The sequence below is a fragment of the Protopterus annectens genome, chromosome 5.part0 (assembly GCF_019279795.1).
Source record: "Protopterus annectens isolate FY-2018-M chromosome 5.part0, PAN1.0, whole genome shotgun sequence".
In the NCBI taxonomy this organism is placed as follows: domain Eukaryota; kingdom Metazoa; phylum Chordata; order Ceratodontiformes; family Protopteridae; genus Protopterus; species Protopterus annectens.
In genome coordinates this window covers 562588491-562611967 of record NC_056735.1, presented here as the reverse complement: position 1 = coordinate 562611967, position 23477 = coordinate 562588491, and positions in this window count along the sequence as shown.

Below are 23477 nucleotides of genomic sequence, written 5' to 3'. Positions count from 1 at the left end.
TTACATTTACTAATGTAGCTGTTCTGCCTGGTGTCTGCTGGAAATGAACAATAAGTCAGCTGAAGAACCATGCAAATAGCACAAATACAAAGAAACAAACAAATATATATAGTCACAAGGGACATTTCAGGCTTGATATAAAACAGTATATTGGATGCTGAGTCACAAAATGTTGACTGCTGAACATAAAACAGATTTTAGCTCAGTGACCTTTGCTAGGTATCTTTTTGATCTGATACTGTTACCAGTCAGCCCTGCAGCACTGCGACTGCAAAATATAATGCAATATCTGGCATACAAAATCAGTTTTGTGCACTTTATGTACACTGAATAGCCTTCTTATGTTGCTGATGCAGCCCTTTATAATTACATGCTATTATCGATACCTATTGATTCTTTTCTGTGACTCAGTATGCATTTGTAACATTCCAGGTCATTCCGTCAGGTCATCAGGCGGCTGAACCCTTTTCATGATGTCACTGTAGAATCATCAGAGCTGACAGACTGTAGAGTAAGGTTCAGCTGTATGAATGTAATGTTTCTAGCTTATTCATTATGGCATTCCCTAGCTGAACATGCATCCCCATCACAATGTCACTGCAGACTCATGTTCAGGACTGCTAGGTTATTGAGTAATGGACAACTGTACTGCATCACACTAGTGCTTATTGCATCATGTGTTGTTCAATAAGAATGCACCAATGTTCCATTTAGTGTATTCTTTCTGAATTGCTAGTTATCAATGAACAGTGGGTGAGAAGCTTTGGGAAGAGTTTCACTAAGTAGCTGAGTTTTTTCATTCCACACCAAACCTTTTACCTCCCTGGGCAACTGCTACATTAGATGTTCTTGATAACTGCCAATCATTCTTTTTGGTTTGTTATACTTCTGGCCACCACAGTGACTAAATCCTACATTATATATATGACAAATTACTTGTATAAATTTTGCTGACATTAGACTGAAATGAGAACATGCTTTTCTACTGGAAAGGTTGGACTTATTGTTATTGCCAGTTTAAATAAATTACAATATCTAATGTAGATAAAATTACACCTGGAGCTTTCATTGAAAAAGGAATATATAGCATCCTAGTGAAATGTAGGTTATTTTGTTTTATTTTCATTTATGATGCCCTGTTAACTAGATTAGGAATACTGGTAAGAGCTCATTTACAAAAGGGTCTGAAAAGAAAAGCTATATGCACAAAGAAGATATTGTACAACATACAAAGCATTTGAAACATATGTACAATTATTAATAAGTAATTGCAAGTCTTAATAAGAAATAACCAGAGAATAGTAATAAAGTTACAGAAACCAATGGTAGCATACATACATATACACTTATACCTACACATATGCACATGAGAGGCATATGCAGATACACAGACACACACACACACACACATACATACACACACACACACACACACACACACACACACACACACACACACACACACACACACACACACACACACACAGCTATCTGAGGAGGAGCACCTTATCTGTGATATATAGCAATAAGTAGCCTGTTTTTTTTTTTGCTTATTTTAGTAATTATTGCTTATTCTAGATATTTATAGCAATTTTATTGTATACTGCATACTTGTACTCTATTTCATAGCTATTGGCTCACTGCAGGTTTTCTGCTGTGATAAACATTTCTGTAGCGTTTTCTGCCTAAAATAGTTTAGTTCATAGTTGTAAAATTGTCCATATTCTTGATTGTGTTTTTGATAAACATTTATGTAGCGTGTTCTGTCTAAAATAGTCTAGGTAGTAGCTGTAATACTCTCCATATTCCTGATTGTGTTTGTGGGCCTAGTAATTTGTTAGAGGTTGTTTTCTGAGCTCACTGTCCAGCCCATCTTAGTTAGCAAAGACCATCCCCCACTTCAGTAAGAGTTTAGTGTTTATGGTCATTGTCTAGTTTGGTTACTAGGTCTACACCTCATTGGTTCTTTTGAGCTTTTCTTTAAGTTGTTTCAGGTTTCAACTTTCTGTTACTTAAGAAGTTAACTTGAGTGTTTCAGCCATTACACACAGAGCTATCTGTGGAGGAGCACCTGATCTGTGATATATAGCAATACGTAGCTTGTTTTTTTTTTTTTTTTTTTGCTTATTTTAGTAGTTATTGCTTATTCTACATATTTATAGAAATGTTATTGTATACTGCATACTTGTACTGTATTTCACAGCTATTGGCTCACTGTTGGTTCTCTGCTGTGATAAACATTTCTGTAGTGTTTTCTGGCTTCCCACTCTCCCTCAGTATTGGCATCTTGTCTTTATACCTGTTGGCCTTGTAGTTGCCCACCCCTACTCTAAATGTGATCTTGGACACTCCTCCCAGTCTAGTGTCATTAGCTCATTCTACTTAATTCAGAGAGAACATCTGAGAAGACAACCCACTTAGTTTCTTTCCTTCTGTTCCTCCTTTCTCCCTTTCTTAAAAAAAAAAAAAATGCCTGAATCTCCTTGTGTTCTGACTGTGCTTCTCAAACATTTTGAAAACATAGAGTATATTTTAGTGAAGTCCTGTGACTAGCACTTGCTCTAGAACCTGCTGGAAAGCACTAGGAAGCCTTATTAAACTGATACAAGCACTCAACTCTCCTTGTTAGTAAGGAGAAAGTAATCATAGGCACTAAACAGCCATTAATTGCAAAGTACCTTGCAAAGGTAAGGGAAAACAGCTCTTGTACTTTACAAAAAAGCATCTAAACAGGCATGTCCAAGGATCAGCTTCTGGTAATTTCTCCTGTCCACCTGGTGAATCTGGGCATACTGGAGCAATGCAGCAACTGCCTCGAACACAGACAACCGTCTCCTTTTATCACCCAACACTACAACCTGCAAGAGATGCACTTACATAGCCAAACTGGAAGCAAAGCTCTTTCCAGCCAAGATTGTGCTAGACAGTCAAGAGGAGAAGGTTAACACCTGCACTACACCTACACTACACCTCAAACAACACACAGCCCTTCAAAACCCACACCATCAACACCCACACATAACAACACTAAACCCACATATGTGGAGGCCCTTAACATTAACCTGCTCAAGCAACAAGGACCTCCGAAGTTGAAACACAAACACCAGTCACAACCAAAGTGACCCATAACTCACAACACCAGTGTGCCACCAAACAACAGCCCTTAAGGCAAGACAATGTATCCAAAACTTTAGTCATAGGTGACTCCATAGTCAGGCACACTGATGTCCCACTCACCAGGCTGAACAAGGAGAAAATTCCAGTCAGCTGTCTGTCAGGTGCCAGGATCCACCACATAACGCATACACTCAAGTCACTCCACAATAAGTACAAATACGACTCTGTCATTGTCCATGTTGCAGTGAATGACTTGAGATGTACCTCCCTGGACTCCATGAAAAGAGACATGGAATAGCTCTTGGATCATGTGGGCCAGACAGGTATGACCCTAGCCCTGAGTAGCATCCTACCTTTGCCCAGAATTATATCACAGTATAAGGACAAAATGATTCACTTCAACAATTGGCTAAGCTTCTGGTGTCATTCAAAGGGGATCTAGTATTTGTCTGCCTGGGACGACATGATCGACAAACCACGATGCTTTGGTAGAGATTGTCTGCACCTGTCACCCATGGGATTCAGGTTACTAGCTAAAGCTCTTGCCTCCCCTATAGTACGTTTTTTAGACAAGGTTCAAATGACAAAACCACCACTGTAACAGATACAAGCATGCAAAATCTGAAGGTAATGTCACTCAATGCTAGAAATCTAAACCTCAAAATGCACTCTCTCAAGGCACTCCTAAAAATGGAGAACATCTATATCTGTGCAGTAAGTGAGACCTGGTTCAAGGTTCCAGAGAGCACCCTTGCAATACCAAGCTACAACTCTTGCCACACTTTTCGGCTACCAAACCATGACCAAAACACTAAAGGTGGAGGTGTGTCCATATTCACCAAGGATTTTCACACCTCCAAGCTAGTTGCCCAACACAATGCATCTAAAATTCTCCAGGTGCAACTAACACTAGGTAAGACTGCAATCCAAATTGTAGCTTGCTACAGATCCCCCACCATGCCCCAAGATTCTCACTACACCTTTCTAAACATACTGGAAAATATTACGATGCAACCAAACACCCTAATACTGGGTGATTTCAACTACCCTGCCATTAACTGGGAAAACTACTTGGGTACCAACACCTTTTGCCAACGGTTCTTGGAATTCATAAATTCCAATGCACTGGATCAGCTAATCTATTGCCCCACCAGGGGCTCCAATATCCAAGACCTAGTCATTACCAACATGGGAGACAGATGCTCCACACCAGTGGTCACCCCCTCAATTGTCAGGTCTGACTATAAGCAAATCACCCTTGACAACCACATCCCACCCCCACCCCCCAGTAAGGAAACCTCTGTAAAAAACTTCTCCAAAGCCAACTTCATCTTACTCAAGTCAAAAATGACAAACTTCACGACACCCATGCAGACGGGAGCTGAAAGTTTGACTGCTGAATCCTACACCAAGGCACTATATCAGCACATCCACTCGTGCATGAATCATGCCATCCCAAATAGAACCAAGACTCTCCTCCAAAAAAAGGAAGCCAATCTGGTGGTCCCCTGCCATAAACAAACTATACAACAGAAGGAAGAAAATTGGAAAATCCCAGGATGCAAAAAACTCCCTTATCAGCCTCAGCCAGAAGTTGAGATCCCTCATAAAATCCTCCAAACTAGTTACGAAAATAAAATTACCAAAGATTCCAAAGACAACCACAAGGCATTCTATAGTTATGTCAAGAATCTAAATGACAATGCTCAGATCTGCTCTGAGCTACAACAGAATGGCATTAATTATACTGATCCCAAGGATATTGCCAATATCCTGACAGACTGATTTAGTGCCAACTTCACCCCCTCTCACCCCCTAAAGGGCCATCTCAATACCAAAAGATTGCCAAATTCAAGTAATCATGGCCACACAGGTAGAAATCGCACTTTCCATAGCTACGAATACAGCATCCATGTGACCAGATGACAGCCCAGGCTGTGTACTACATGAACTACAAAATGAACTCGCACCTCACATAAGTGTCATGTTTAATCATAGCGTCACCTCAGGCTTTGTGCCCACTGAGTGGCGCACAGCTACAGTTATCCGACTCCACAAGGGGGATCCACCTTGGATCCTGGAACTACAGTCCCATCAGTCTGACGAGCCTGATCTGCAAGGACATGGAACGCATTATCATGGAACTTAGAAAAAAGACATTGGCAACCTTCAAACACTGCACCCCACCCAGTTTGGATTTGTGAAGGGCCAATCTTGTCTGCTGAACCTGATTGACTTCTTAAAATCAGTCTCCAGAGCTGTGGATAAGGATAAGATGGTCCACACAGCCTATCTGGACCTCACCAAGGCCATCGAAACCACCCCCACTCTGGAATCATAGATAAACTTACTAAGCTGGGCATAAATCCCTACGTCGCTCGATGGGTTGCCAACTGGCTTACTGACAGAACCCAGTCTGTAAAAGCAGCTGACTCCAAATCCAGCTCCAAACAAGTGACAAGTGGAATACCTCAGGGTTCAGTCCTGGGACCATTCTTGTTTGGCATCTACTTCTCTGAAGTACAGGCCAACACTAAGAGACTCTGGCTAACAAAGTTCGCAGATGACTGCAAACTGGGAGCCATTACTGAATCCCCAAATGATGTGGATATTCTACAAAAGGGCCTTACAGAAACAGATGCTTGGTGCCAGAGCCATGGGCTCAAACTTAATGCCAAGAAATGTATAGTTATCCCCTTTGGGAAAAAACATGTACCCATGAATTACCACATAGGTGGCAGTACACTAAACACCAAAAGTGTGATGAGAGACTTAGGGATATAGGTGGACAGTGGTCTCACCTTCGATAACCACATCACCAAAACAGTCAGGAAATCCTTCTATGTGGCACACCTCATCACTAAGGGCTTTTCATCCAGAAAAAAGGAGGTCATTGTCCCACTGTACTCATCCCTCATTAGACCCATTATAGATTACAACGTCCTGTTTGGTATGTACCTCACAAGACATCTGCAACAGCTGGAAAGGCCCCAGAAATATATCACTAAAAGAATCACAGGCCTGAAACAGATGCCCTATGCTGACCATCTAAAAAAACTCCAGCTATACTCTGTGGCATATCGTCTACTCAGAGGCAATCTCTGCTTAACATACAAGACCATGGCAAACCCTGAGCTGTTGGACATGCTCCACTTAAAGGAATCCCAATCCCTGAGAGCCACACACTCCAGGGATTTATACCTTGCCATAACAATGAACAAAACATGCTGGAGGGATAGGTTCCTGACCCAGAGACTCCCCATACTCTGGAACAGACTGCCCATACATGTCAAGCAGAGCGCCTTCTTGGACCTCTTCAAAAGTAACCTTGACGATTGGATGGGAGATAGGAAATTCACCCCAGGGATCACATCAGTCACCCTGCTAGACACGGGTCCAGGGAAGTAAATATTGTGGGAAGAAATATCCAGGAAATATTTATGGCTAGGCTTGTATAGGCCCTAGGGCCGATAGCCTCGTACCAACCTATGAACCTATGAACCCAATACACAGACACACACACACACACACACACACACACACACACACACACACACACACACACACACACATGCAAAATATTAGTTCTGTGCCTTATGTTCATGACTGCCGGAATAAGCTATTTTCAATAAGTTATAAGTCCTTTGCCCTCTGAGTAGGATAAAACTTATTCTGCAAAATGACTGAGTGAATTTTAAGACATGGAAAATGCAAGCTTAAAAGGACAACTGTAAATTTAATATTCTACAGAGATTTAAACTGATGTTTTTCATGCTCATGAGCATGAAATTAAAGTATGAGACATGGTGGTGGTGGTGCAGTAACCTGAATCAAACTACATTCAGATATAGGAGTATCTCTTTTATCCACAGATTAAGTCCATGCATTAAAGACCCTATTTGAGACCAGATAATCAAGTACAGCTGTTAAGTCCATTCATAAGAATCTGGTCAATAATTGTATCTTCCTAGAAGAGAATAGAATATTTCTAAAACAGAAAAAAATGCAAAAACAGTTCATGCAAACATCACTGTGAAACCAGTTCAATATTATGTCAGTCTAAATTGAAAGTGCTTAACCTAATGTTGTCAAGTACTAAACGATGTTTATGTCAGAGCTGGACATATTTCAGGCATTATAAAAATCAATGCAAACCCAAGACTTGAAGCACAGTACAATGCATGGTTCACAGCTCATTACCTGTGGCTAATCTGGCTGCTTTATTGTGCAGAGAATCCAGATGTCAAATACAGTTGTCTTTATTAAGAACAGAAACAAATGTAAAGGAGTAAGACAGCATAGAAAGTTGTGCATAACTCTGTGTCTAATTTTAACAGGAATATTTTGCATGAGAAACATAAAAGATAATGTACCAGTGCTTAGTTGTACTGAACCTTATCTACAGTATAGTCAATGTGATTATACAGTTTTGTGTATTGCTTCATTTCTCCAAGACTTTTGGGTTTCTAATACCGTGACAGGAATGGACTCATTTTTAAGTCAAAGTTTGATTAAAGTTCATGAAATCAGTATTGTTTCAATCCTTGATGTCAGCCAGAAGTGCTCTTCACAGCATCTGCAATATGCCCAGAAACTGACTCCTTCTGCAATTCATATGGAGTTACATGTACTGGTAACATATCTAAGTAAGACTGTAAATTCTTTTTTATAAGATCCATTCCTACTACTACTATTGGAACTGTCTGGGTATCTTTATTCTGCATTGCCCTCATTTCTGCCTGTAAATACTGTTTTTTATTACTTTGTGTCTCTCTGTAAACAAGACTCTGTGGTCACTGGATGTAGCAATTTCAATGATCAATGCTACTTTTGTTGTCTTTTCCTGGACTACTATATCTGTTTTTCTCGCATCTGTTTTTGAACTGTTGGTAATGGTTGATCTCATGTGATATAAACTTCACTGTTTTCTATAATGCTTTGTGGCTCATTTTTCTAATGCTTTTAAGCTACTTTTGCATTCTAATATTTGCACGATCTTCAATGCAACAGTTTTGAAACATTATTATGCCTTTCAGTATACAATCCTTCTGCCATTAGTATATCACACCCAGCAACAAGATGTGTGACTGTTTCTGATGCTGTTTTACAAAACCTGCATTTGTCTCACACATGTTCAATGGACTTTATGAACCAAACTTTATGAACCAAAGTGTACGTAGTCCAATATCTTGGGCTGCCAATATTAGCCTTTTTGTTTTTTGATTTAAATTCCTCTCTCTTTAACTATTTTTGCATTCGGTCCTGACCGACATGAGGTCATTTCAAGAGTTTTCTGGGTTTCCCATTACACTGTCAAACTTTTAAAAGTTCAAATGCGATATGGTCGAACCCATATGTTCGAACTTTTAAAAGTTCGAACGTGTTAACGGAGATTTCCATTCAGTGCGGAAAGGGAAGAGTTCCCTTTACTATACTGTAGTGTGGTCTTGGAGTTGGTATACTTAAAGATCGTGGATGTAGGGGATGCAGGGGGGCTTGCCCTTCTGCTTACAACTGTTAGGTAGTTTTTTTTTCCTCTTGTTTTCAAAATTTTAAAACTCTGAACATATGGGTTCAACCATATAACATTTAAACGTTTAAAGTTTCAATAACGTAATATGAACCCGTCTTCTGTACTTGCAACTACATTTATGCATTTTCCAAATTTCTTGCCTTATCATCTGATCCTTCACCTTATATTCTTTCTTTTGTTTTTTTTTTTTTTTTGACATATTCAGTTACTACCTGATTTTTATCTACTCCTGATTTGATTTCTACCCCTGCTTGACACAGATATGGTTCTGCTAAACTTAGCAGGGCAGTCATTTAAGACTTATTCTCCTCATGTTTGAAAACTTACATTTGGATTGTGTGAGGTCAGCAGATATGTATGCAGTGCTATAATTGCAGATCTATACATGCAATCAATTTTGAGGAGACCCATACCTGCATCAGAACAGATAATATACTATCTTGGTATGCGCTGATTTTTATAAATCATTTGGTAAGCATGAAACATTTTTCTTGTTTTCCTGTCCAACTAATGAGTACATTTAGGGGCCAGTCAATCACTCCAGAACTGTACGTTACACCAGGAAGATCAAACTGGTTTATTGCCTGGATTTTGTTCCTAGATGTCAGAGTTGATTTCAATATTAATTTTAGTCTTCTAAAATATTTCTTACTAAGTTTCATTCACATTTGTTCATGTTTTATTGTTGATCCTTTATCAATTCCCACATATTTATACAATCCCTATTTCTCAAGTTCTTTTATATCACATTCCTGTCCCAGACTGATATTTTCTTAGTGCTGCAGCTTTCCTGCTTTAAAGGTTGCTTTTGCACATTTATCAAAATCAAATTACATTCTTATTTCATTTTAGAAAGTTTTGACCACTTGTAGTTGTACTTCCTGTTCCTCATCTGATGAAATATGTAGTTTTAAATCATCCACAAAAAGAAGATGAGAAGTCTTTACACGTTGTTGTCTTTGGGATGCAAATTGTAGCCATGACTTAATCTGTTAAAGAGATCGCTTAATGGGTTAATGGCAAGACAAAAGAGCAGTAGTGACAAAGAGTCACCCTGTAAAGGGTCTATATTATATCATCAAAGATGTGCACCATTGAACATCCAACCCTGCATGTCAGGGGCTGCACCACCCACACCCCCTGCTAATTATATAAACCAACTATGAGATCACACTACAGTGGGGAAAGGGCAAATTTCCTGATCCCAACCATAATACAATCTCAACCAGAATGACTGGAAGAGTGGCATGTTTGATTAAATGCCATTCAAAATGCTGTTCGATGGAACCCTCTGGTATATCCCCCTTTGAATTTTTATCTCTATAATAATAATTTGTCCTTTATCCTGGCTTAACTGCAAAGTGGTTTGCTGAGATATAACCTATGTTAGACTTTCTGCACTAAAGGCTAATCTTCACAGGTATTCCATAACTTCTAATGCTATTGTTTTAACTTCTTGTTTACTAATCTTCTACATTCCCCTTTGTAATCTTATTTTTGTATTGTGAAATTGTTCATATTTCGGTACCTTTGCCTGTATTTCTCTTTGAATATCTTTGGGGCTGCTTTCTTGCATTGATAAATTTGGTTTTCTCCTTTGCATAAATATTGCACCATATCAGATTTCTCTTTCTTTGCCATGTCCATATTTCTTATTTATATATTTCAAAAAATCTGTAAATTTTGTTATTTATATTTTTATACTTCCTCATCACTTCTTTTCCTAAATTGCCCAAGGTTTCATGGTCTGCATAATGTTTTTTTTATGAATCTGTTGTATTAATGAACAGAAAATGCGCGCAGGAAAGCTGCTCTCTCTAAAGCTAAAACAATATTGTAGAAAAAAAAAGAAAAAACAAATGTAAAATATGTCACAAGATGTCACAAGATGCTGGCTTAAGGACAGGACAGACAGGGTTAGAGTTGCTGGCTGTCAGCTTATGTCAGACGCAAGCCAGTCAGTGGGTGTCCACAGTCCTCGGGTCCTTGGCCTATTGTGTTCGGCATCTACTCAGAGTAGTAGGCCAACATGAGGGGACTTTGGCTGACACAGAAATTTGCATTTCAAGCTTTTGACAGTTTCTCTTGTGCAAGTATTTTTCTTTACTCTAATTTATTTCTTAATCTTTTTGTCTATCTCTGTTCAGACATTCTGTGCTTATTGCATAATAGTAACATACATAATTTCTTTCTTATCCTCAATAGTCCACTCTGTCATATTTATGACTTTGTCTTGGACTATCAGTGTTTGTGATTTTTTTGGACTGCTACTTCCTTCTATAACAGTGGGCCATCCTCCCCCTGAGTTTGGCCTAACCCCATTGTAGGAATATTTACACATCTTGAGGATTCCAAACTGTTGTTTTTACCATTCCTGGCACCAGTGAACCTACCAGTGTTGGGCATTTTTTATCCTGGGACTTGTGCACCCAGCTGTCTTTTTTTAACTTACTTCTGCCCATGATATCTGCTATATAAAATCAATTTATATATCAATGTCACCTTGGTGAGATTTTGTAAAAAAAGAAAAAATAAATAAATAAATAAACAGGGCCTACCTCGTTAAGACACTCACAAGACTTGAGGATGAATTTAATTTCAGCAATACTGCCCTCTTTGCTTCTTGAATTTATCTTTTCTCCATTTGGATCCTTCATCTCTCCATTTGGACCTTCTTATCTCTTCTACCCCTTTAATTTTGTACTGCTGTAGGAGTACTTGTATATATTTCAGGCTGGAAACCATGTCATTAATATGTCAATTACTAGTAATTACCTATATTAAACATGTTTAATTGTATATGAGATGTCATTTGTTAAGTAATATTGCTTTTCATTTATACAGGCTCAGGACAGGATAAGTAGAAGTGGAGCACTTTTGATTACCATTTCAAAAATATTCCTAAATGTGTTCCATGTTAGATGATAGCTTTAGTCATTTATTTACTTGTTAGCTACATTGACACTGATGCCTTCAAAAATGAATGGATCTGTTTCAGCCAAGTCATAAACAAAGTAGCAAATTACATCAAGCGCACATCTTTGTATGACAAACTCATCTTGTAAAGTCTGTAGCAGAATAATGGCAAATGCTATAAAAGAATCATATAACAGCAGGTTACATAACACATTCGTTATTCTGTAGCTTTAATTTATTTATTTGAATAATTGTTAAAAAAAGCAATCTCATTGAGTTAAAGACCATAGGTAAATATTAAGTAATCAGTGGGCTGGCTATTACAAACCCAGTCAATGGTCGGTCAGTCAATCTCTGTTCCTTGCATCTGTGAAGTAAAGATCTTAACCATTATGCCACTGCACCTGACATTTCAGAGAGAAACCTAAGACTACAAAACAGGATGGCTCCAGGTTGCATAATCAATATCATCAAACTGTTAGCAAAAGATCAAAAATATGCTTAATTATAATAGAAAATAAATTAAATTAGTAAAGAAAAAGACATCTTGATTATAATTTAGTACAAATAATAGATGATTTAATACCTTCTTACATGGATGACAGTTGGCTGAAGGAATGCTGCTACTCTGCCATATCCATTTTATTTGTTGATGTGGACAGCTTATAACTCCTCCATTATCTCCTTCACTTTTTTCCAACCTTAGCGTGTTATCTTGAAGCCATACCTTTCTTTTGTTTCATTTTTCCCCACTAACTACTACAGGACCTCACTGTTCTGTTGTTTAAGAAATTCCATACATCTGTTTTGAGCTCTTTTACCCCTTTAATTTTACCTCAGTTATGCACCAAACACTTACCTTTAGTTAACCTTAAACCAACTCCTAATCTATCACCCATCATTTCAAAACCCTAAGCCACTAGACTAATCTAAACATTACTTACAAAATAAACATATTCTTCATTACCAAGCACATCTCCACAAATGTAACAGTTTACACCAGTCTTTATCAGCAGCTTTATAGCAATATTCAACAACATTCATTATGGATTTTATATTAATTTCATATTATTAATTGTATATACTAATTTATAATAATTTTCATATAATTATTAATATCAATTAATACATTTATTATGGTTAGTTAAATAATTAATTATTTGTATATAGTAATTCCAAAGACTTGTGACTATAGTATTTCTGCCCGGACCTCAACTAAAAATGGACTCTGTCCCAGTCAGACTTTCCCAGTAAACAAATGTTAAATAAATAAAACAAATATTCATGCCATCACTACATACACAACATACCTTAGAATCAAGTTCCTCTCCTGCACACTCCACATATATTGGAATAAAAATTCTGTACTCTCTTCAACCAAACTCACACACCAAGCAAGTAACAGAGTCACCAGAAAAAATTATACATTCTACCATACTCAACAATAACATGGTGTAACTACAGCACATAAATGAACAGTAAGTAAGCACATACAGATATTCTTCTTTCTCTCTACCTGCCTTATTCAGTTTCTTTATTTTCTAAAACAAAATTTGGTACCAAATTAAGGTTCAAAACAATACCTCTTGTTTCACAAATCATGTCTAATGAAGGATGATAATTTATGAGTTTTCACAGACTTTTCATCTCAGACATACTAAGTTACACCTGAGGCCTTTATGAAGCCTATCAAAACAAACCCTACCAGGATGCTAAAGGAATAATTATTCTTTTAGACCTCTCACACAAACAATACTTCCTCACCAAAATATACCTGAAACTCTGCCGAAGAGAAATGGCCTTAATAAATACTCCTATAACAAGCCATACATCTGTTACAGTCACTGTAGACCCTCAAAATTGCCATATTTAATACTAGTAGACATAATGGTCTGGAGTGTGAAGAAAATTAAACAAAAACTAGCATGTTAGGAGATCTCAGTCATTACTTTACTGCTCTGTAACAAACTAAGATTGATTACCTCATATACATCACCTCACCAAAGTAATGTTTCTCATTAACAGCATAGACAGACATCCACATGCATAAAGTATTGTGGAATGGATAGTAACCTCTCGCACTCCATAATGTAGTAATATCCTTAAGTGGCCATCATGCTGCTGCTAAATCTTTGACAACTGTAAATTATTGACTTTTCAGATTATTGCATGTTAGAAGCTTAACTTAGACCATCCATAATGTTAAGCAACAGATTGTGGATATTTAGTCAGCTCCAGTGTAGGAGAGGAATAAAGGTTTGTCAACATCTCAGATGACCCACATTTGCTCATATACTGGAGGGACTTGTCTGAAATTAGAGAGGAATGGCAAGGCCTGCCTACCTGCCTGCTTGCCTGCCTGCCTAACTCTCTTAGGGGGAGGGAGTGCAGACATGTCTGGGCATGTCCCAAATGCATATTTCTCAAAATATTCAATGATGGCCTTCAATGATGAAGTGACAAATAAGTGAATGCTTCGATGTTGGAGGGCTTTATAGGTTTAAGAGGTGGCAGGAGACCAATGAGAAGGCAGTACAGAAACTAACAACTATTTTGATTTTAAGGTAATACTAAACTTGTCAAATTTCATCTTCAACAAATAAGCATTTTAAAAACTAAGTGTTAGCATACTTACTAATTTATTTAAAATCCTTTAGGAAAGCCCCTCTCCCACCACCCTCTTCAAATCCTGCAGAATGTTGATAGCCCAGATCAAGACCACATTTTTTTGGCACATGACATGTCAAATATGAATAAAATGTGTTGAATTTTAAATGTTTGATTTTCCAGATAATCCTGTTTATGTGAATGCTAACTTTTCAGACAGTGATATAGCTTTAGTCAAAATAATAGTTTACTACTAGAGAGTGGTTATAAAATGTTAATTTTCCACATATTAACCAATCTATTATAACATTACTTCTCAGAATTAATTCAGCAATCAGTGTACACCAAGTGGTATGCAGGAAAGCAAGCTGTTTGTAACAAAACCATAAGGATGTTTTTTTTCAGACATATTAGTTGTAAAACTTGATTGTATATTTATATTTATTTATTTATTGACATTTGTTAACCGGGTTTGTCCAACTGGGCTTATGGCCCATTTTCAGTGGAGACCCAAGGAGAAAAGCTCCAGTAGTACATTTTAAACAAGTACAATTTTAAACAATATTGATATAATAGCAGTTATAGCAAAAAGATTCACATATGTTGGGTTACATGCATAATGTTAAAGTTGCATTAAAAAGAAACTTAGTAACATAATTTTACATTGATATAGTTCAATAGGTTAACAATAAAATGTTTTTATTTGTATAAAATTATGCAAATGCATGACAGACACATTGGAGATAGAGGTGTAATGAGGTACTAAGGATGGACCTTTTGAGGGTACATAAAGGGAAGGAAGACTAGGTGGGGTCATGACAAGGGCAGGCCCTGGAATTGAGAAAATAAGCTTTTAGTTCATTTTTAAAGTGTGAGGTGTGGGAGATTGAACGTAAGTCAAGGGGAAGTTTGTTCCAAGCATGGGCAAAGGAGTGTTTGTAGAGTAGTTTGCCAACTGACCTTTTTGGGTGGTAGACATCAAGTAATTGTTGGTTAGAAATACGGAGGGTCCGGGATGGAATATAGATGGAGACTAAGGAAGATAGAGATGGACAAAAGGAGGTTTTATAAAGAATGGAGTGTAGCATATGAAATTGATAAGATAGCAGAAATTGGGGAAGTTCAAGCCATTGAAGAGAGTTTAAAGAAATGCAGTGGTGTGAGTTGTATGGGGAGTTAGTAATGAATCTGGCTATTTTATTGTAAGTCTGTTGGAGTTTGTTTAGAGTGGAGGCCTGGATACTGGTAAGAACTGGGGTGGTGTATAACAGGGAGGGGAGGAGGAGTGCCTGGCCCAGGGTAAGTCTAGATTCAGGGGTTAGGAATTTATTTTCCAATATAGCAGACCTAGTTTCTGGTTTGTTTTTTTATACACTGGAGTATGAGTAGGTTGAACTTTAGTTTGTCATTGATAATGATCCCTAGGAGTTTTGCGTGGGTGTCAGGTTGGATAGTTGTATTGTTAGAAGATGTAATAAAAAAGGAGGTTTTGTGATGAGAAAGAGAATGGGGAAGGAAAAGCAGGAGTTTGGTCTTTTTGGGATTTAGGATCAGTAGGTTGTGAGAGAGCCATTTTTCAGTGGATAGTAGGGCTTGTTGGGTCAGGGAGTGTAGTTCAAGAATGTTATTTGAGATGGATATAAGTGTAGAGTTGTCAGCATACTGAATAAGGAAGGATGTTTTGCATGAGGTGTAAAGATTATTGATGAAGATGTTAAACAAAAGGGGTCCCAAGATGGAGCCTTGGGGAACACCAGTGGAGATGGGAAGGAAAGGTGAGGAGGATGAGAGCCATTTGACAGACTGTTCCCTGCCAGATAAGTAACTATTAAACCAGGCAAGTGCGGAGGGGGATAGGTGGAGATTTGCAAGTTTGGATAGTAGTAGAGGATGAGAGACAGTATCAAAGGCTCTGGAGAGATCTAGAAAAAGACAGGAAATTAGTTTATTGTTGTCTAGGGCCTCTGCAATGATATGAGTGAAGGATAGGAGGGCAGTGGTGGTGCTGTGGTGAAGATTAAATCCATGTTGGGTAGGGGTAAGTAAGTGGTGCGTAAGGAGGTGATTGAGAAGCTGCCAGTGAATACATTTTTCTAATATCTTGGAGAGGGGGGACAGAATGACAATGGGTCAGTAGTTTGAGGGGTCAGTGGAGTTTCCACCTTTATGAAGAGGGATAGTAAAGAAAGATTTCCAAATGATGGGGACAGTTGATTCCAGAATAGATCGATTAATTAGTATAGATATAGGAAAGGCAATTGAGTCAGCAGCAAGTTTGAGGAATGTAGGAGATAGATTGTAATTTATGGAAAGAGGAATGGTGTCCCCTAAAAAATACTTAGTGTGAAAATGCAAGTGGTAATATATAGGAGAGCTAAAGGAAATATTAAAATGAAACTTAATAGAACTGTGTTAAAATGTGTAAACAATTTTAAATAATATATATGAATATTAAATGTTAACTTAAATTCCTGGGGACTTATCCATTGATGGTTTATGTGCTTTACTTGGGAAGAGGAAGGGGAAGAGGCATATGCTTGGTTTTCTGATTGGAAAGATACGTAACATAAGCTCCTTATACTGAAGATGCTATTTTTTGGTTCTTTTCCAAAGTTACAGAGAAATTCAGTTAGTCCCTGAAAAGCTTATGTGTCACCTCTGAGTAACTTTCAGGATGATGTTGTATTGTTTTTAAAGTAATTTCTTTGACAGTATATAGGAATAAATATCATCTTCATAAAGGACACAGGGACAGTAGTTAAGAAGTTAACATCAGTGAAATGGAAGAATAATGTGTCCTGAATATTATGGATGAGCGAAGTCTGTATTCTTTAATATCTCATGAATGTGAAATAGGAGCTATAGCACTGACATTTGGCAAAGGTCCACAAGTATTTTTTTAATGCTTTTTCATCATTATTTTCTTGCATAGAATAGATTTTTGCTTTAAAAACAATTATTATCACTAAAGGTTGAGCCATGCAATGGGGGCAGATTTATATCCACCTACACAAACATTTTTATGTCTTCTTTAGAGAATACCCTTATGGATAGGCTCCCTAATGAAATGTCAGCACTCAAAATGTCGAGTGTCGATAAGCCCCTCCCCTGCAAAAAAAAAAAAAAAAAGAAAAATACTCAGAGAAGAGCAAATCTCAAAAATTGTTCTTCTCCTTTAAACTTCATTTGGGGTGGGGGCACACACACTCTCTGAACATATATATGTCAACTCTGAAACTGCCTTATTTTGAAGAAAATGGAATATTACAAAAAATGGCATCTCAGACAATATATGTAAGTCTATTGTTTCAGCCATTCAGTCTACATATTTCAGAGCTCGCTAGAACAAGGAACAGACATTTCTGGATGTTTTCATTTTTGAAAGTAGATCATTATTTAATTACAGAACTTTAATAACATGGTGTGTTTATTTATTTATCAACTTTTGTTTATTAGGAAAGTCCGGCTGGACACTAGTCCAATTTCAACAGAGACCCAGGGAAAAATGCTCCACATAAAATACATACTTAAAATGAACAACAATAAAAATTAAACCATTTTAAGCATTACTTTGCAGGTATTTGTAAGACAAATGGCAAATATCCTTATCATATACTTTAGAAGTTATACATGTAATAGTTGGAAATGTAAGAGCAATGGTAATGCACATAGGTTCAGTATATGTGTAGTGACATTAGTGAGGTAGGATGTCACCAGTGCAGGAACAGAAAAATAGACAATAATGAAGGGAATAAGCACAATAATCGGAAAAAGTTCCAACAGTGGAGAGGTTGAGCTAAAAGTAGATAGGTGAGATGATGAGGTGGATGAGGAGGGAGGTATTACTAGGAGAGGGTTCCAGACATAAGTTAGTTGGAGGAGCAGTAGTGGGGATGAAAGTGAAAGAGACAAGGATAAGAAATGGCAGAAGACTCAGGGTGACTGATAGATTAGCAGTGGAAGAGAAACAGAAGGAAAGGTGGTTTTAGTCAGGATTAGAGCATGAGCGTAGCCACGAGGAAGTAAGGTGCTGTTTTAGGTTGTGTTTGATACATGTGGAAATGCTGTCTTGTTTTAGGGTGGCTGAGGTGGAATTCTATTGATTAACAACACAGGTTGAGTAAAGTGATTTTCCTGCATTGTAAAAAGACTTGGCCATGGTCCAATTTGTTTTGTGAATGGAGATTCTTAAGAGGGAAATAGTGTTCCAGGATGTTTTGTAATAATGAGCAGGTGTCAGGTTTGCATATTACATTGTGTGATCACTAATCAGTTGGAATAGATAAGTTAGTTAGGCGCTTTGAGCCAGTGTGGGGGCTTCAGTGCTAGTCAGAGGTGTGAACATGTTGGTAAGTTGGATGCAAACTTAGCTATTTTGTTGTAGAAAACCTCTAGTTTATTTTTTTTCAAGTGGAGAAAAGTTTAGTCAGGATGGGTGCTGTACAGATAAGTGAAGGGAGAAGGTAAGGTGTTGTTAAAGAAATCCTAGAGTAGTCAGTCAGGAAGGATTTATTTCTGTAGAGAAGCCCAACTTTTAGTGAGTTTTCTTGATTGCTTCAGTGATGTGTTGATCATGTTTCAAGCTATCACCAAATAAGACACCAAGAGCCTTTGTGCTGGAAACTGTTTCAAATGAGGCATTATTTGCTGATGCAGTGTTGATGGATAGTTTATGTGCTGACATAGATTTGGTTTAAAACAGCATTGATTATTTTTTTTTTTTTTTAGCATTTAAACAAAGTTGGTAGTCATCTTGCAAGACCTCAGCTGAGGAAAAGGAGTACTGGATCATCTTCTGGAGAAGTGGTAGACTTGGTGCAGAGCAATATGAAAGTGCCATCATCTGCATATTGTACTAGTCAGGCTTCTTTTGCAGATTTGTGAAGATTAATAGTAAGTATTTGAATAGTAAAGGCACTGGAATAGATCCCTGAGGTACCCCAACAGAGGTAGGCAGAAATGGGGAGAGATCTCATTCACATTTTACAGCCTGTAGTCTGATGGTGATATAGCTGTGAAACCAGTTAAGGGATGAACGGGAAAGTCCTAAAGAGAATTGTTCATGGAGCAGGCACTGCCAAGAAACTGCATCAAATGCTTTTGACATTTGTGAGAAGAAGGAGCACACTAGATTTCTAGTATTTGTCTTAGAGTTTATGATTTTGGTAAAATTGAACAGAGCAATACTGGTGCTATTGTGAGGCCAGAAACCTCATTGAGTGTTTGAGAGGAGACTGTTATTGTGAAGATGGGAAATTAGTTGGGAATGAATGTATTTTTCTAAAATTCTGCAGAGTGGAGGTAGAATGGCTATAGGTCGGTAATTGGAGAGGTCCACAGATGTTCCCCCTTTATGTAGAGGTATAATGTGAGATTTTTTCCAGACGGTAGAATCATAGTTTTCTGTAATTCATCTGTTTATGTGTACAGATGCAAGGTATGCTATAGCATCTATAGTGATTCTGAAACATTCTTGGGCAGGTTGTCAACAATTTGGTGTGGAATTTTTTTAGTTTTAAGAGGTGTTTTTGATAGTATAGGTAGATACTCATTAGAGATAGAATAATTTTGGTGAGGTTTGAGATAGTAAGGCTTGTGGGTGGTTTGTTGTTAAGCATGGAGAGGAAAGAGTGCATGAAATGTGTGTTGAAATTGTAGCTATAGGGATTTATTTGTTGGAAGTTGATGAAGGAGGTGTAGTTTGGCCTGGGTGTAATAGTATTTTGATTGTGTCCAGAAATGTTTGGGATTCTGCTGGCTGTTGTCTTAGAACTTAGAAAAGTATGTAGTTTAGTCTAATCTGATTTTTTGTTTAGAAAGGTTCCACAGCTGTCTAAAACAGTGTTAATTTTGGGGTGTTTTGTCCGTAGACCATGCTTTTCAAGCTTTATCCCTGTTAATGATAAATTGCCTGGTTTCTCTTGTGAGCCATGTGGCAGGGCTGGATTTCATTCATTTCATCAAAAGGGAGCTCGTTTGTGTAGTATGTTAAGGAATATGCTGTTCAAGTGAGTTACACTATAATTTAGAGGTACAATATCCTAGTTGTATTTGTTTAGGTAAAATGTTCTATTTCAGATGCTTTTTAAATATAATTACAGTTACAGCACCTAACATGCAGTTATTTGAATTAAACACAATGCAGAAATACACACATCTAGGTCCACATAGCCCAGAAAGTATATTCACCATCCAAGACAGAAAAGAACAAAGTATTCTTAGCCATCAATCCCACACAGAAGAATTCAACCAAACATTTAAAACTATATGACGTCTCAAGTCCCCATCAACCTTAGCCTACTCAGTGGAGAATGAACTGTAGGAAGATTACATTTTGCTGGAATTCAGTTCTGTCAAAATTGTCTCCTTAGACGAAACAAAGGCTTTTCATGCTGTAGTGATATATGGAAGGAAGCCCTGATAGATGTAGGTGAAATTTAACTTTTCTTCAGAACTGTTCGAAGAACCCATTTTCTGGCTGACGATGTTGTAAGCTGAGCTGTGACTGTTCTTTTCAGTTCTGATTTTGGAGTGCCCAGTCTGTGCAATATGTCTATTTTAATGCTAGAGTTATCCAACTTTTTTTTTTAATTTCATGCAAAATGTATTGTAAAATTGTTAATGTGATAAACGTGATTGCAAGTTATCTGTGTTCTTGGGTATACCAGAGAACTGCAGGATGAATCTTCTACCTGTCTGAACCAAGTCTAAACTTCCCATTGCAGTTTTTTTTTAATCTCCATTTGGTTAGTTTGTTAGCTGTTCGTCATTCTAAAAATCAGATCTAAATGCTTACATTGCAGGTGGTCACATTCCTGATGAGGCTTATTTATTCTTTCTGCCATCTGTTTAACCTGCAAGTGAGTGTATTCAGATTCTTTTGTTGTTTGTTGCAAAGTATTCTTAATGGTAAACACTGCGTTCAAATTTATAATGCTATCTGTAGACTGTAATGGGGCATACATTCCTGAGAATGCTCTGTCATAAATGATTGCATATTACCAGTGACATTTTCTGTTGGAGTTCACATTACTGATAATGATTGTATATTGTTGGTATTGAATAATACCTTCATTCTATTAAGCTAGCTAGATGTTGGTATATCCATGTTCCATTGAGAAATGCTTGTTGCTGATGTTTCCATTGAACATTGATCTAAAAACTCAGTCTGCATATTATTTTCATAGCCATCAGATATAATTTTTACCTCATTATTTATTTAATATTCATTACTCAGGATTATAAACAAAACCTTTTTTTATCAAACGGTTTGATAAAGTGTTTGTAGAGTCTAGGAACTACATTATCTTGCAATGAAATGTGATTTGTTTTCATTCTCATTCTCATTTGTATGTCAACTTTGGCTTCCTTTTGTGCAACTTTTGATTTGCTTTAATCATGGGACCCGTACTTTTGAAATGTCTTATGAACCACTAGTGTACTTCATTTGCCTTCTGCTCATACTGCAGTATTGTAACCGTAAACGCCCTCTCAAAGAAATTAGGAAAAAGGTTTTCAAGTCTAAAATTCTTTACTGAAATGCAGATTGTGAGCTTGGAGAGCTTAAGCTCCTGCTTGCATACTGAGTGCATAGCACCTCTGCCGTTACATGATGCCATCTCCCACTTGGGCATCCTTCCCTCCAAAATTCTTGCTTATCACATTTTCATATTTATTTTCAACATCATTGAATTATATTTGGACATTCTTATCTTTCCTCTTACTTGTAAACTTTGCAAAATGTTTTTTCTTGACCACAGATTCTACATCATTGATTAAAAGCAGAATAATGCTTATTTGCATGCTTTGCCACACTTAACGTATGATGCTTGAATTTTAACTAAACTAAACTATTATCCCTGTTTGCCAACTAGTTCTGTTTATTGTCTCCTTGCAAAACAATTTTAGTTTATCTCTTTCTTTTTTGCCTTTCTGTTTGACTCGCCATATGTATTTATATTGCACACATCCATTTCCTTGGTTAATTATTTTAACAGTATAGCAATGATTTCACTTGCTGTGCAAATAGCCACAGTTCTGATAAGGTTAGGTCTGTAAACATTAATGCCTGACCCTGTTTGATATTTTCTTATGCCTCAATCCATTTTGTTATAAATGAATCATAGAATTCAACAAATTCACAACATTTAGTACAAGGATAATTTTAGAACTGGACGTCTTAGTAAGAAATAAATAGTGAATAAATATCAAAATCTTTCTAGATGCATAATAATTTGTGAAGTGTTCTTTAATTACTGGTATTTTTTTCTTTTAAAATGTTTTATAATAGTTAAATAGTTTCAAGGCCCCTTTTATAGTGGACTACTGAAATATGACAAAATGTAGGTTTTCAAGCTTCGTATCTCTTCCCTTTCCCATGAATATAAATAAAATGTCTAAGCTCAAAGTTTACATTTTTCTGTTAAGTTGCCTTACACCAAGAGAATTGTTGGTAGCTGCACTTTCCACTGTAAATTCCTTTACATACTCTCAAATACATACACATTCTTTAAAACGAACATATTTATTCACTTCTGCAAAACTTCTTAATATCTTTAAATTCCTTTTCATTTCTGTCTTTATTTGATTCATAAATGATTTCCAAAATGTTCTGCAAAAAAGACATTATGGATGACATTTTACCCTCCATGAGTTATTTGTTCTGACTGATGTCTACAAAGAGTCTGTGCCACATAAATGCATTTTCTTATAAATAAGCATTAACATATTACTGCTATGTACTCCATATGTTAAAACAGCTGCCTTACCTTGGAGTTTTATTCTTTGTCTCCTGTCATTTGAACTATTTGTAAATGAGACATGAAAACACAGCAATGGACCTTCTATTGTTCAATATATAGAGGATGTTGTCCAGCTAATCTTTGATCACTTTCTCACTGTATCAGTGCCTGTATTTCATTCTCCCTTTTGTATATCTCAACTACTTCCCTACTCTTTAAGAGTATCAGTGAGGTACCAAAATATTTTGAAGTGCGATATGTCCCTCTCCCCTTTAGCTTGTCATTTTGTTTGATGCTGTGAGGAAGACCTATTTAAATGTGAGACTATTATAACATCTAAGGGTGTACCTCACCTATTTATAATAATTGTATTGGCAATGCTGCACATCTCCCCTAGCTAGGTGTTATATTACAATTACATCCTTATTAATTTCAATGAGACAGAAATAAGGTCTATATATAACAGGGATGTAAGATTAGCTCTGTGAGGAACCTGTAATACTTTACATTGTGCCATTTGGTAATAGGTTAATCGCTTGACACTAAAGGGTATACTGACCTAT